The 12,144-nt window shown below is 46.1% G+C and overlaps 1 protein-coding gene across 3 annotated transcripts in view; it reads right to left on the bottom strand.

Annotated features, from left to right (window-relative positions):
• Positions 1 to 8,010, bottom strand: part of NALCN (sodium leak channel, non-selective) — an 850,352-nt gene extending 842,342 nt beyond the window's left edge. For 2 of the 3 annotated variants that reach the window (XM_073664203.1, XM_073664204.1), the window contains exon 1: positions 7,542 to 8,010. The gene's annotated coding sequence lies outside the window, so the exon portion shown is untranslated. The remainder of the gene's footprint in view (positions 1 to 7,541) is intronic. The other variant, XM_073664206.1, reaches the window with a different exon arrangement.
• Positions 8,011 to 12,144: the final 4,134 nt, after the last annotated feature.

The raw sequence follows: 12,144 nt of genomic DNA, 5'->3' as shown, positions 1-12,144 counted from the left end.
GTGGGTACTCTGGAGTCTATAAGATGTCGTGCTAACATACCCTTAGACTATATATACCCTTAGACTATATTTACCTCTAGCATTCAAATGCACGGAGCATAACCTGGTTTGAACTTGGCCATACAGCTCTGCCGATATAGCAAGTGTAGTGTCAAATGAACGTTTGTTGGGTGTCCCTTTTCACAAAGGGTTTAGATCTGTATATTAAAAAGCATTTTACTATGTGTTATTTTGAACATACATTTTTTTCTGGCATTCTTAAGACCTTCCGATGTGCGACGTATAAGTACTACGCCACATGTCCAGTGGGGGTCTATTGAGTGGGCTACAGAGCGCCATACAAAGACAGCCGGCAACTGCCTCTAACAGCAAAGTGCCTCCTTCATCGTCACCATCTTTCAACTCCCAGCATTCCAACTTTCCAGTGGGCCTGTGAAGCCTTGTGGCTGGCGTTTATGGGAGATTGTAATTTTTACTATATATTGTAAGTATTGCAGTATACAACACAAGCAAACAAATAGAGAAAAAAATAAATGAAAAGTAATTAAACTGTGAGCAGGATTTCACACCCCAAACTATTTATATGTGCATGTAGCTCTTTCAAAGACAAGTCCATAAATATCTTTACATGAGCAGTCGGCTCCTCCATTACTGAAAAATCAGCTATAGAATTAACATGCAAATGAGGCTGAAGAGTTACGGTAGTTCTGAAGCCTCTGTAACTCCTGCTCTATTCCCACCACAGCCTCTATGCTGTGTGACTTCAGGCAAAGGAGCTGTCAGTCAAGCAGGAGGAGGCGGTGCTGGGCATAGAATAGAGCTGGAGTGACAGAGGCTTCAGATCTACAGCATCATTTGTATATAAATTCAAACGCTGATTTCTCAGTAATAAAGGAAAGGACTGGCCATGTAAAAGTATTGCTGGACTTGTTATGAAAGAGCTACATGTTCATATAATTAGTTTGGGGGACGAAATCCTAATGAGGGATTCCCTTTAAAGTGTTTGTTTTTTTAAATTAAAAAAAAAAAAATCATAAAAGTTTGAATCACTTTCCTTTTCCAAATCAGAAAATGATTAAAATAAGCGTTTTGTACTGTCGTGTTTGTAAAAGTCTGATCTATGAATATATAAAATAACTTGAACAATAAACAGCATTAAAAAAAAAGAATATTGAAATGCCAGAAATTACAAATGTGCAATAAAAACAATCAGATCATTGTATTCTAAAAACACACACTCTCATACAGCTTCATTGACTGACAAAAAAGTTATGTGTCTCAGAAACGATAACACAATTATTTTTTTAATTACAATTTTTTTTTACTAATATATAAAAAAACTTTTTTTGAACCTTTTTTGTTCACATAAATATATAAAGATATTTGGTATCACTGTAATAGTACTGACCTGAAGAGTAATTTTGCCACACAATGTTTGCAGTAAAAACAAGACCCAAAAAACATGGCGGAATTTTTTTTCTTTTTTCACTCTTGAGGTTATCCGGGACTTTTATACTGATGGCCTATCCTTAGGATGGTCATCAATATGTGATTGGTGGGGGTGCAACACACATCACCTCCACCAATCAGCCATTTTAAGAAGCAGATACAACTGATGTGAGCGCCAGTACTGGAGCAGAGGAGCACGCTAATCAGCTCCCTGCTCTGCCTGTAACTCCAGCAAGACGCAAGCTACTTCCGGACTGTGGTCTGTTGGAGGACTGCAGGCAGTACAATAACATCACTACATCGCACCGTCCAGCGCCCACTGCTATACCAGATAGAAGAGGAGGCAGCGGCCATGGTGGACGGGTAGTCAGGATTAGGCAAGTGTAAGCTTTTCTTTTTTTTTTTAATTATATTAATTGGCCACTAAATGGAGGGCTGTGGAGGACATTATACCTGGGCTATGGAGACACCATATTATATAGGGGGCTTTGGGTAGATTAAAGAATACTATACAGGAGGCTAAGGGGAACATTATACTGGATGCTGTGGGAAACATTATATGAATGGATGCGGAGACATCATTCTGTATAGGGGGCTCTGGGAACACCATACTGTATAGGGTCTGTGGTAACCATATGGCATAGGGGGCTGTGGAGGACATTATACTGAAGAGGGGGTGGTGGTGACCATACTATAAATGGGGCTGTGGTGATCATACTGTATGCTGGGGGCTATGGTGTTTGGTCCTGTGGGGGAACTGTACAAAGTCACAAAGTGACTGCAGACTTGTAGAATCAGACTGGACAACCCCTTTAAAGGTGTACATTGTGAAGACCATATACCATAGGTGGTATATTTAGGGCATAGAATAGACAGATGTTTTTATGCAGAGGGCATTTTAATAGCAATCTTATTTTTACGAACATCGTGTCTGGGTGTGCTGCAGAAAACTAAAGGAGAGGGAACTCTGCAGAGACAAACTGTGGATATGAATAGTCATCATGGCGTCTGGGCAAGATGAAGCAGAAAAGAAAGAATGGCTCTAATCAGAGAATTTTTATTTGTGATATAGCCAGCATGTCAACACAGTGGTTCCTGGATGGTCCACTATCTGATGATGGCTGTTAAAAACAAATCCTAGTATCTCCTTGTGACTGTTAAGGACATACTGAGACTTGTAGGTTCATACAATACAAATGTATATGGGGCTGACTTGACATTAAGATTGATTGCTGTACTAAGCTTGGTTCTTGCATTCAAAGACTTACGGTGGTTCTGGTGACGTATTAATTTAGTGATGGTGGTTCTGGTGATAAATTCATGTATTGATGATGGCTTTGGTGAGATTCATGTATTCATGTGCTGATGGTGGTTCTAGTGCCCTATTTAATTACTCTGGTGCCGTATTCATGTACTATTGATGGCTCTGGAGATCTATTTATGTTCTAATGATGATTTTGTTTTGCACTGATGATGATGATTATAACAGCAGAACCATCATCACTACATGAATACATCATTAAAGCTACCAGTAGTACATGAAAACAGCACCAGAACAAACACTACTACATGAATATATCACCAGAACCACCAACAAGACAGGAATAAGGCACTAGAACTGCCATCAGTACAGAAATACGTCACGAGAACCACTATCAGTACAGAAATACGGAACCACAATCAGTTTTGTTGCAAGCTGTATTTGTGGCATGATGGACGCAAAAATTATCAGATATATCCATTTATCTATAATGGGATCTGGAAAGATTCTATTAGTGCATCTACCGAATGCTGGACACCTTAAAGGTGTTGTCCACTACTCAGACAACCTCTTTTCAATCAGAGTGTTTGCCCTGTGAAAATGAAAAAACACTAAGGCTATGTGCGCACATTCAGGAATTGCTTGCAGAAATTTCTACAGCGTTTTTGCACCTCTTGGCAGCAAAAACGCTGTGGAAAATCTGCAGCGTTTTACATGTGTTCTTTGTGCGTTTTTGCCTGCGGGTTTGCCATACGTTTTTTCCAGTGCATTCTATAGGCAAAAACGCATGCGGAAAAGCACAAAGAATGGACATGCTTCGTTTTTTCCGCACATGAAATCCGCTCAGGAAAATTCCTGATCATGTGCACAGTACTTGCAAAATGTCATAGAAAGTCATGGAATAAGGTATGCAATGCGTTTTTGGCCCACTTCTGCGCTGAAAAAACGCACCAAAAACGCACCGTGTGCACATAACCTTATACTCACTTTCCGTGCCAGCGCCATTCCTTCGGTGATGATACTTGCTTTCTCCCGGGGCTCATGATTGGTTGTTATGTCACTGAGCCCAATCAGCGCCATCTTCACTGTCCCCTCTTTCGGACATATTGAACATCAACAGGAAGTCAGAGAGCAGCCGCAGCCCTGATTTCCTGCCGATGTTCGAAGGCGGAAACAATGAAGAAGGCGCTGATTGAGCACAGGGCTCACATGATGTAACAACCTCACGTGAGCCCCGAGAGTAAACAAGTACCATCACTGATGGAATGGCGCCAGCACGGAAAGTGAGTATACCGGTAAGTGTTTTTATTTTAATGGAGCAAATACTCAGACTGAGAAGCCATTATAATTAAGTTATATTAGTTTCCATTACTATTTTTGGGACATTTAAAATATAGGATGTCAAATATGAATATCGCTATTTGCTCCTAGTATAGTGTAAATGGTCCGCAAATAATGAATGATTCAATATCTAACTGTGAAATTGCACTTCCTGTTAAGTCACACACCTAGAGTACAGCACTTTTTTTTTTTTTTTTACTTTTGCTGATCTTTTTGGGTAAAAAAAAGGTAACAAATCTAGTGGAAGTGGTGGTTGGTCGTCTGAGCTTGTTACCTGACCAAAAGGAGGTTTGTGTTAGGGGTCTTGTTACCTTAGTTACTGACCAATTCATTTGCTGGGAAGTGGGTGGTGGAACACTATTGGCTTCATCAGCCTAGGGAACCAAAATACATTTTCCCAACCCTAATGCAGTATACCTCAGCAGGCCACTAGCTTTCAGTGATACATCCCCAGTGCATTATATTTCAGCAGGTCACTGGTTTACAGCGAAACATCCCCAGGGCAGTGTTCCTCAGCAGGTCACTAGTATACAGTGGTACATCCCCAGGGCAGTGTTCCCCAGAAGGTCACTAGTATACAGTGGTACATCCCCAGGGCAGTGTTCCTCAGCAGGTCACTAGTATACAGTGGTACATCCCCAGGGCAGTGTTCCCCAGAAGGTCACTAGTATACAGTGGTACATCCCCAGGGCAGTGTTCCTCAGCAGGTCACTAGTATACAGTGGTACATCCCCAGCTCAGTGTTCCCCAGCAGGTCACTGGTTTACAGTGGTACATCCCAAGGGCAGTGTTCCTCAGCAGGTCACTGGTTTACAGTAGTACATCCCCAGGGCAGTGTTCCCCAGCAGGTCACTAGTATACAGTGGTACATCCCCAGGACAGTGTTCCCCAGCAGGTCACTAGAATACAGTGGTACATCCCCAGGGCAGTGTTCCCCAGAAGATCACTAGTATACAGTGGTACATCCCCAGGGCAGAGTTCCCCAGCAGGTCACTAGTTTACAGTGGAACATCCCCAGGGCAGTGTTCCTCAGAAGGTCACTAGTTTACAATGGTACATCACCAAGGCAGTGTTCCCCAGAAGGTCACTAGTGTACAGTGGTACATCCCCAGGGCAGTGTTCCCCAGAAGGTCACTAGTATACAGTGGTACATCCCCAGGGCAGTGTTCCTCAGCAGGTCACTAGTATACAGTCGTACATCCCCAGGGAAGTGTTCCCCAGCAGGTCACTAGTTTACAGTGGAACATCCCCAGGGCAGTGTTCCTCAGTAGGTCACTAGTTTACAGTGGTGCAACCCCAGGGCAGTGTTCCCCAGAAGGTCACTAGTATACAGTGGTACATCCCCAGGGCAGTGTTCCTCAAATGGTCACTGGTTTACAGTGGTACATCCCCAGGGCAGTGTTCCTCAAATGGTCAGTGGTTTACAGTGGTACATCCCAAAGGTAGTGTTCCCCAGCAGGTCACTGGTTTACAGTGGTACATCCCCAGGACAGTGTTCCCCAGCAGGTCACTAGTATACAGTGGTACATCCCCAGGACAGTGTTCCCCAGCAGGTCACTAGTATACAGTGGTACATCACCAGGGGAGTGTTACCCAGCAGGTCGCTAGTTTACAGTGGAACATCCCCAGGGCAGTGTTCCTCAACAGGTCACTAGTTTACAGTGGTACATCCCCAGGGCAGTGTTCCTCAGCAGGTCACTGGTTTACAGTGGTATATCCCCAGGGCAGTGTTCCCCAGCAGGTCACTAGTATACAGTGGTACATCCCCAGGACAGTGTTCCCCAACAGGTCACTGGTTTACAGTGGTACATCCCCAGGGCAGTGTTCCTCAGCAGGTCACTGGTTACAGTGGTACATCCCAAGGGTAGTGTTCCCCAGCAGGTCACTGGTTTACAGTAGTACATCCCCAGGGCAGTGTTCCCCAGCAGGTCACTAGTATACAGTGGTACATCCCCAGGACAGTGTTCCCCAGAAGATCACTAGTATACAGTGGTACATCCCCAGGGCAGAGTTCCCCAGCAGGTCACTAGTTTACAGTGGAACATCCCCAGGGCAGTGTTCCTCAGTAGGTCACTAGTTTACAATGGTACATCACCAAGGCAGTGTTCCCCAGAAGGTCACTAGTGTACAGTGGTACATCCCCAGGGCAGTGTTCCCCAGAAGGTCACTAGTATACAGTGGTACATCCCCAGGGCAGTGTTCCTCAGCAGGTCACTAGTATACAGTTGTACATCCCCAGGGAAGTGTTCCCCAGCAGATCACTAGTTTACAGTGGAACATCCCCAGGGCAGTGTTCCTCAGTAGGTCACTAGTTTACAGTGGTACAACCCCAGGGCAGTGTTCCCCAGAAGGTCACTAGTATACAGTGGTACATCCCCAGGGCAGTGTTCCTCAAATGGTCACTGGTTTACAGTGGTACATCCCCAGGGCAGTGTTCCTCAGACGGTCACTGGTTTACAGTGGTACATCCCCAGGGCAGTGTTCCCCAGAAGGACACTGGTTTACAGTGGTATATCCCCAGGGCAGTGTTCCCCAGCAAGTCACTAGTTTAGAGTGGAACATCCCCAGGGCAGTGTTCCCCAGAAGGTCACTAGTTTACAGTGGTACATCCCCAGGGCAGTGTTCCTCAGATGGTCACTGGTTTACAGTTTAACATTCCCAGGGCAGTGTTCCCCAGGAAGTCACTGGTTTACAGTGGTACATCCCCAGGGCAGTGCTCCCCACCATGTCACTAGTTTACAGTGGAACATCCCAAGGGCAGTGTTCCCCAGCAGGTCACTAATTTACAGTGGTACATGCCCAGGGCAGTGTTCCCCAGCAGGTCACTAATTTACAGTGGAACATCCCAAGGGCAGTGTTCCTCAGCAGGTCACTGGTTTACAGTGGTACATCCCCAGGGCAGTGTTCCCCAGCAGGTCACTAATTTACAGTGGAACATCCCAAGGGCAGTGTTCCTCAGCAGGTCACTGGTTTACAGTGGTACATCCCCAGGGCAGTGCTCCTCAGCAGGTCACATGCCCAGCCCGGCTTCCCTGTGCAGTAGGTAGTGCGCACGTCTCGCCCGCCGCAGCTGAACCTTGCCCTCCCCGCGTCTCCTCCTCCCCGCATATAACTTGGATGCTGCAGCTGGTAGCTCCGTCGTCATGACAACCACTGTGATTTGGGGGAGGGGACCGGAGTGCTGTATCCTTCACCTGTAGCTGCGCTCACACATATTATCTAAACCAGAGAGATGGCTCCTGCACACAGCGCTTATGTCCCGAGCACATGACGTCCACAGCAATGTACACAGCCCACTGTAGTATGGAAGGCACCACACAGACACACTGACGTGCACAGGGCCTGCAGCCTGCTCTCCCCCTTACCACCCAATATACCATCAGGTGGACCTTCCCACAACACACCAGGGGATGGGCAGCAAAGATGGGCACACAGCGGTGGGCACAGGAGATGAGCGATAGCACAGAGAGCAGGGGGGAGAACAACCTACCTAGTGCTCGGGGCTCATCTGCAGGGCTGCGGCTCTAGTGGCGGCTCCTCATGCTCTGTCAGTCTGAGGAGCAGGTGATGAGGCGGCGGCGGCGTGTGCGCGGCTCCTTCCTCCTCACATCAGGCGCACAGTCCTCGTACAGCCGAGGAGAGGGGCTGCTTCCTGTCAGCAGCAGGCTCCCAGCCACACAGCGGGCTCTGCTCCTCTGGAGGGGCGCTAGGGACACTATGCCCTAATCTGCCACATATGCCCAGTATAGTGAGGAGCTGTCTGTCTGCAGCCAGTCTATCTCCCCTATCTGTCCATATCTATCTATATTCATAGCTCTATCTATCTATTATCTATCTACCCCATATCTATCTATATCATCTATTATCTATCTGTCCATATCTAGCTGTATCCACATCGCTATCTATTGTCTATCTATCTGCATATATCATCTGTCTATATCACCTATCTATTATCCATATATATATATATATATATATGTGTGTGTGTGTGTGTGTGAAGGGCCTAAGCTATAGTCACCTTGCCGCCCCAGCCCTATCTCTTCTCTTACCTATCTCTAGCACATTAAAACCACCTTTGTTAAAGTGAAAATAAAGGCACCTGTCAAGAGTAGAAAAAAAAACCATTGCGAGCGATTCATCACAGCTTTTATGCCAGCATTCTGATGTAAAATGCTTTGAAAAGTCGTATAATTTTGGAGCAATTTGAATCTGTGCTAAAATGTTGTGATTTTTGGCATTCTCACACCATTTTCACCCAGGTCCAGGAATATGTTACACGCATGCCACTAGGTTCAGATAGGGGTGAGACAGGTTACATGAATTCTTTGGAATCCTGGGGAAACCGTTACTCAGGGCGACCGTAGACCATGTGCTGCAGCTTCTCTCAGGCACACAGGGGTATTGACCTTCAGGCACAGACATGTAGGTTGTAGGTAGACACACTTGTCAAGAGTCCTCATAAACGGTAGAACAGTAGCATTTAATAAGAAGCCGCACAGCCAGTGCAAGTTAAGTCTTATGAGCAACAGGCGCCAGTGACAAACAGTACAGTTTCCTTAGCAGCGCAGCAGTTCACAGTCTTCCCAGTAGTACAGGACAGCACAGTTCTAATGCAAAGGCACATTAATGAACACAGCATTCTTTACAGCACCGTGAGATGGAGGAGGGGGGAGGGTTTGCTGAGGGAGATGATCCCTGTGACTCCATTTCTTCCAGTCCTTATCTTTCTGCCTGACAATACTCTGCACTGCTAGGTCAGGAACTCTACCTGACCTGTGCTTAGCTTTACTTCTGACTTGAATCTTTTTCACTTGCAGGGGCGCTTCTGTGAGATACAGAACTCACACACCACCTTTCTTTTCGGCACCAGCCAGACAGTAAACAACTTCCCCACAATCCCCCTGGGGCTCTGCTAAAACACTCCCCTTCTCCTGTGACTGTGTTAACCCCTCTAGTTGCTGGATGCTTCTGGAGCACAACACTTCCTGTTTCATGTGCTTGTGTTACTTCTAATAGTTGCTGAATGCTTTTAAAGCAACAGCACTATTTCTGCCTGTCACACTCTTCCCTCCTATTTGAATGTCGTCCTCGACATTCGTCTTAATTGGTTAATCTGACCAATTCTGAGACAATGGTGAAACTTGGATAACTTTATATACAAATTGGCATTATGAAATTGGTATAACGTTCATAAACATTGATAACAACCATTATCTTACAACCTTTTTCTTGTAGGATGCCTGTAAGAAATAAACAATTAACACAAAACAATCACCATCTCTTCAGCTGGAGCTTTTCGTACGTCTTCAACCAGCTCTGTCTCTATGCTTTAACAGTTCTTTGTTTCTACAAAGTCTTTTAAGGAAAATCAAAGCATGAAAACAAGTCTTTCCACTAGGCAACATCTCCCATACTGCCTCTCAGTGGTGAGTACCACTCAAGTGGGCTTACCTGGTCCACAGGCAGAGATAGCTGTTTCCAGTCAACAGTCCTTGGCACTTGACTCGGTTCACCAAGTGTCTCATACGTCAGCATCACGGGCCTCCTCACTTCTGGAGTCGACATCCTTCTGGTGGGTTGTTCCTCAGATACCAGGGGTTCTTCAATCACAGGAGTTTCTTCCGCCGCAGTCATTTCCCGTGCATCCTCAGATGCTCTTGGAGCTGCCTGTACTTCTCCTGAGTCACCTGTTTCCGCACGGTCTGATAATTCTGCTCCTCCTGAGTGTCGATCGGTTTCTTCAGGGACCGGTGTTCAATCATCAGATCTGAATTGGACTTCATCTGTACTCCTTAGTACGAACTTTCGAACTCTGGAGCCTCAGGACCTAGTTCACTCTCCTGAGGTTGGTACACCCCTCTCCTTGCCGGTCTGAGAAATACAACTGTGTGTTCTTCTCCATCGGAACTTTCAAGGTGACTATCCACCTCTGGAGCTTCAATCTATGGTGGTCCCTTAGTCGATCTCGGACGATGTCGGTCTACTTCTGGGAAGACTTGTTGTGGTGGGAGATAATCACAGGGTAGTAGTAAATTCCGATGAACTATTCTGGTTTTCTTGTCTTCCGTTTCCAATCGGATTTCATACACTGGGCTGTCATCAGCTTTCCTCCTAGCGAGCACATGCACCTTGTCTTCCCAGTACGAACAAAGTTTTCCTGGACCGCCTTTCTCACGTACGTTCTTGACTAGCACCCGGCTTCCCGGTGCCAATTCTGCTCCATAACATTTTCGATCATAGTACTCCTTACTCTTGCTCTGTCCTTGCGTAACCACATTGGATGCTATGTTGTATGCCTCTGCCATCCGTTCCTTCCATTTCCTAACGTACTCCGGATACATTCTGTAAGTTTCTGACACCTGTAAGGTAGCGCTATTCATCACGCTGGGGGCACTCGCTTCACCGGGTCAATTAAAGCACACATGCAACGTTTTAACGGTAATTCACAGTCCAGCAGTTTATTACATCCCATAAACCACTCATAACATAGTCCATCTCAGTGGCTCGCCGACATGTTACACATAATATCCCAGAGCCTTTCTAGTGACAGACATGCCCACTTGGCTCCAGATACAGCCTTCAGCAAGGTAACAATATCAATGTCCACATCAAGCAGCGTTTTTACCTTTGCCGGGTCGTAGCTGCTTCAGTCAGCTCGGTTCTGCCACAGCTGTGGCTTTAAGGCTTCCCAGATGGGGCCTCCGGGCCACGTACCTTCCAAGGCTACTGGTATCTCAAACACAGGGGATCCAGCCTCTGCCTTCCAGGCTAGTGGAGTCCCACACAGGGACCAGGCCTCTCGTCCTCCAAGGCTATTGGTATCTCAAACACCGGGGATCCAGCCTCTGCCTTCCAGGCTTCACCGGGCCTCTCTCTCTAGGCCTCACCAGGCCACTCTTTCTCTAGGCCTCACCAGGCCACTCTTTCTCTCCCTTTTTCAAAACTACCAGGGTTTATATATCCTTTTGTGCACACAGGACCTGTGATCAGTCACCTGAGGGGGAGGTAAATGGTCAGCTAGAGCGCACCCCCTGGACATTCTAGCAATGCAGCAAGCCGCTGCATTACACACCGGAGTATCGAACATGATGTCAATTGACAGTCTTCGCGATCGTCCATACAATAGAAAAAAGGGTGATTAAGCCGTTGCATCGCTCTTTGTACAGTTATGGGCATGTACCACTTTTGACAGAGAACTCTTCCAGTCTTTCTTCTCATCAGCTGTTAAAGTGCGCAACATCGACAATAATGTCCAGTTAAAATGTTCCACTTGTCCCTTACCCTCTGGGTGATAGGGCGTTTTGTGGGATCTCTGAATTCTACAGTACCTTCCTAGCTTGGCAAAGAGCTGGTTCTCAAATTCTCTTCCTTGGTCGTGGTGTAACCTCGTAGGGAACCCAAACCTCTAAGTAAAATCATTGAAGATCTTCTCTGCTGCTGTTCAACTCAATTTATTGATGGTGGCATATGCTTGAGCAAATCGAGTGAAATGGTCCATCACCACCAAGATGTATTTGTAACCACCCTTGCACGTCTCGAGATGTAGAACGTCTATTGAGACCATCTAAAATGGATACGTAGTTTGCATGTTGCCCATAGGTGCCGGGTTGATGTGTTGGGACGTTTATCTTTCAGACACCGACACTCCCTGGTCACATACCTCTCAATATCTCTCTGCATGTACGGCCAGAAGAAACGTTCACAGATCAAATTTGTTGTCCTTTCCACTCCCAGGTGTCCCATGTTTTCATGGAGTTCTTTGAAGACCAAGCTACGGAATACTCTGGGTAGTACCAACTGCTGGTTTTGTCCTCCTTTACGATACAGGATACCATCTTCACTGAGGTAGAGCTTCATCCATTCTTTAATTAAAACAGATACTGCTGGTGACTCATTGTCTCTCTCCCGTTTACTTGGAAGCCGAGTTTGGTCCACATAAAGTAGTATTCTACCAATTATCCGATCTTCCTGTTGTGCTCTACGGATTTTCCCTTTTGGTAGTTGTTGAATAGACCGGGGGTGTTCTTGTTCTCTCGCTTTTATGGTGGTTTCCTCCGTCAACGGACACCACAATAGTGTGACTTCCTCCTGAT

Source organism: Phyllobates terribilis, unplaced genomic scaffold (assembly GCF_046119375.1).
Source record: "Phyllobates terribilis strain yellow unplaced genomic scaffold, ASM4611937v1 Scaffold_2__4_contigs__length_985480577, whole genome shotgun sequence".
NCBI lineage: Eukaryota > Metazoa > Chordata > Amphibia > Anura > Dendrobatidae > Phyllobates > Phyllobates terribilis.
The sequence above is the reverse complement of the archived record's forward strand: the minus strand, read 5'-3'. Positions and strand labels throughout refer to the sequence as shown.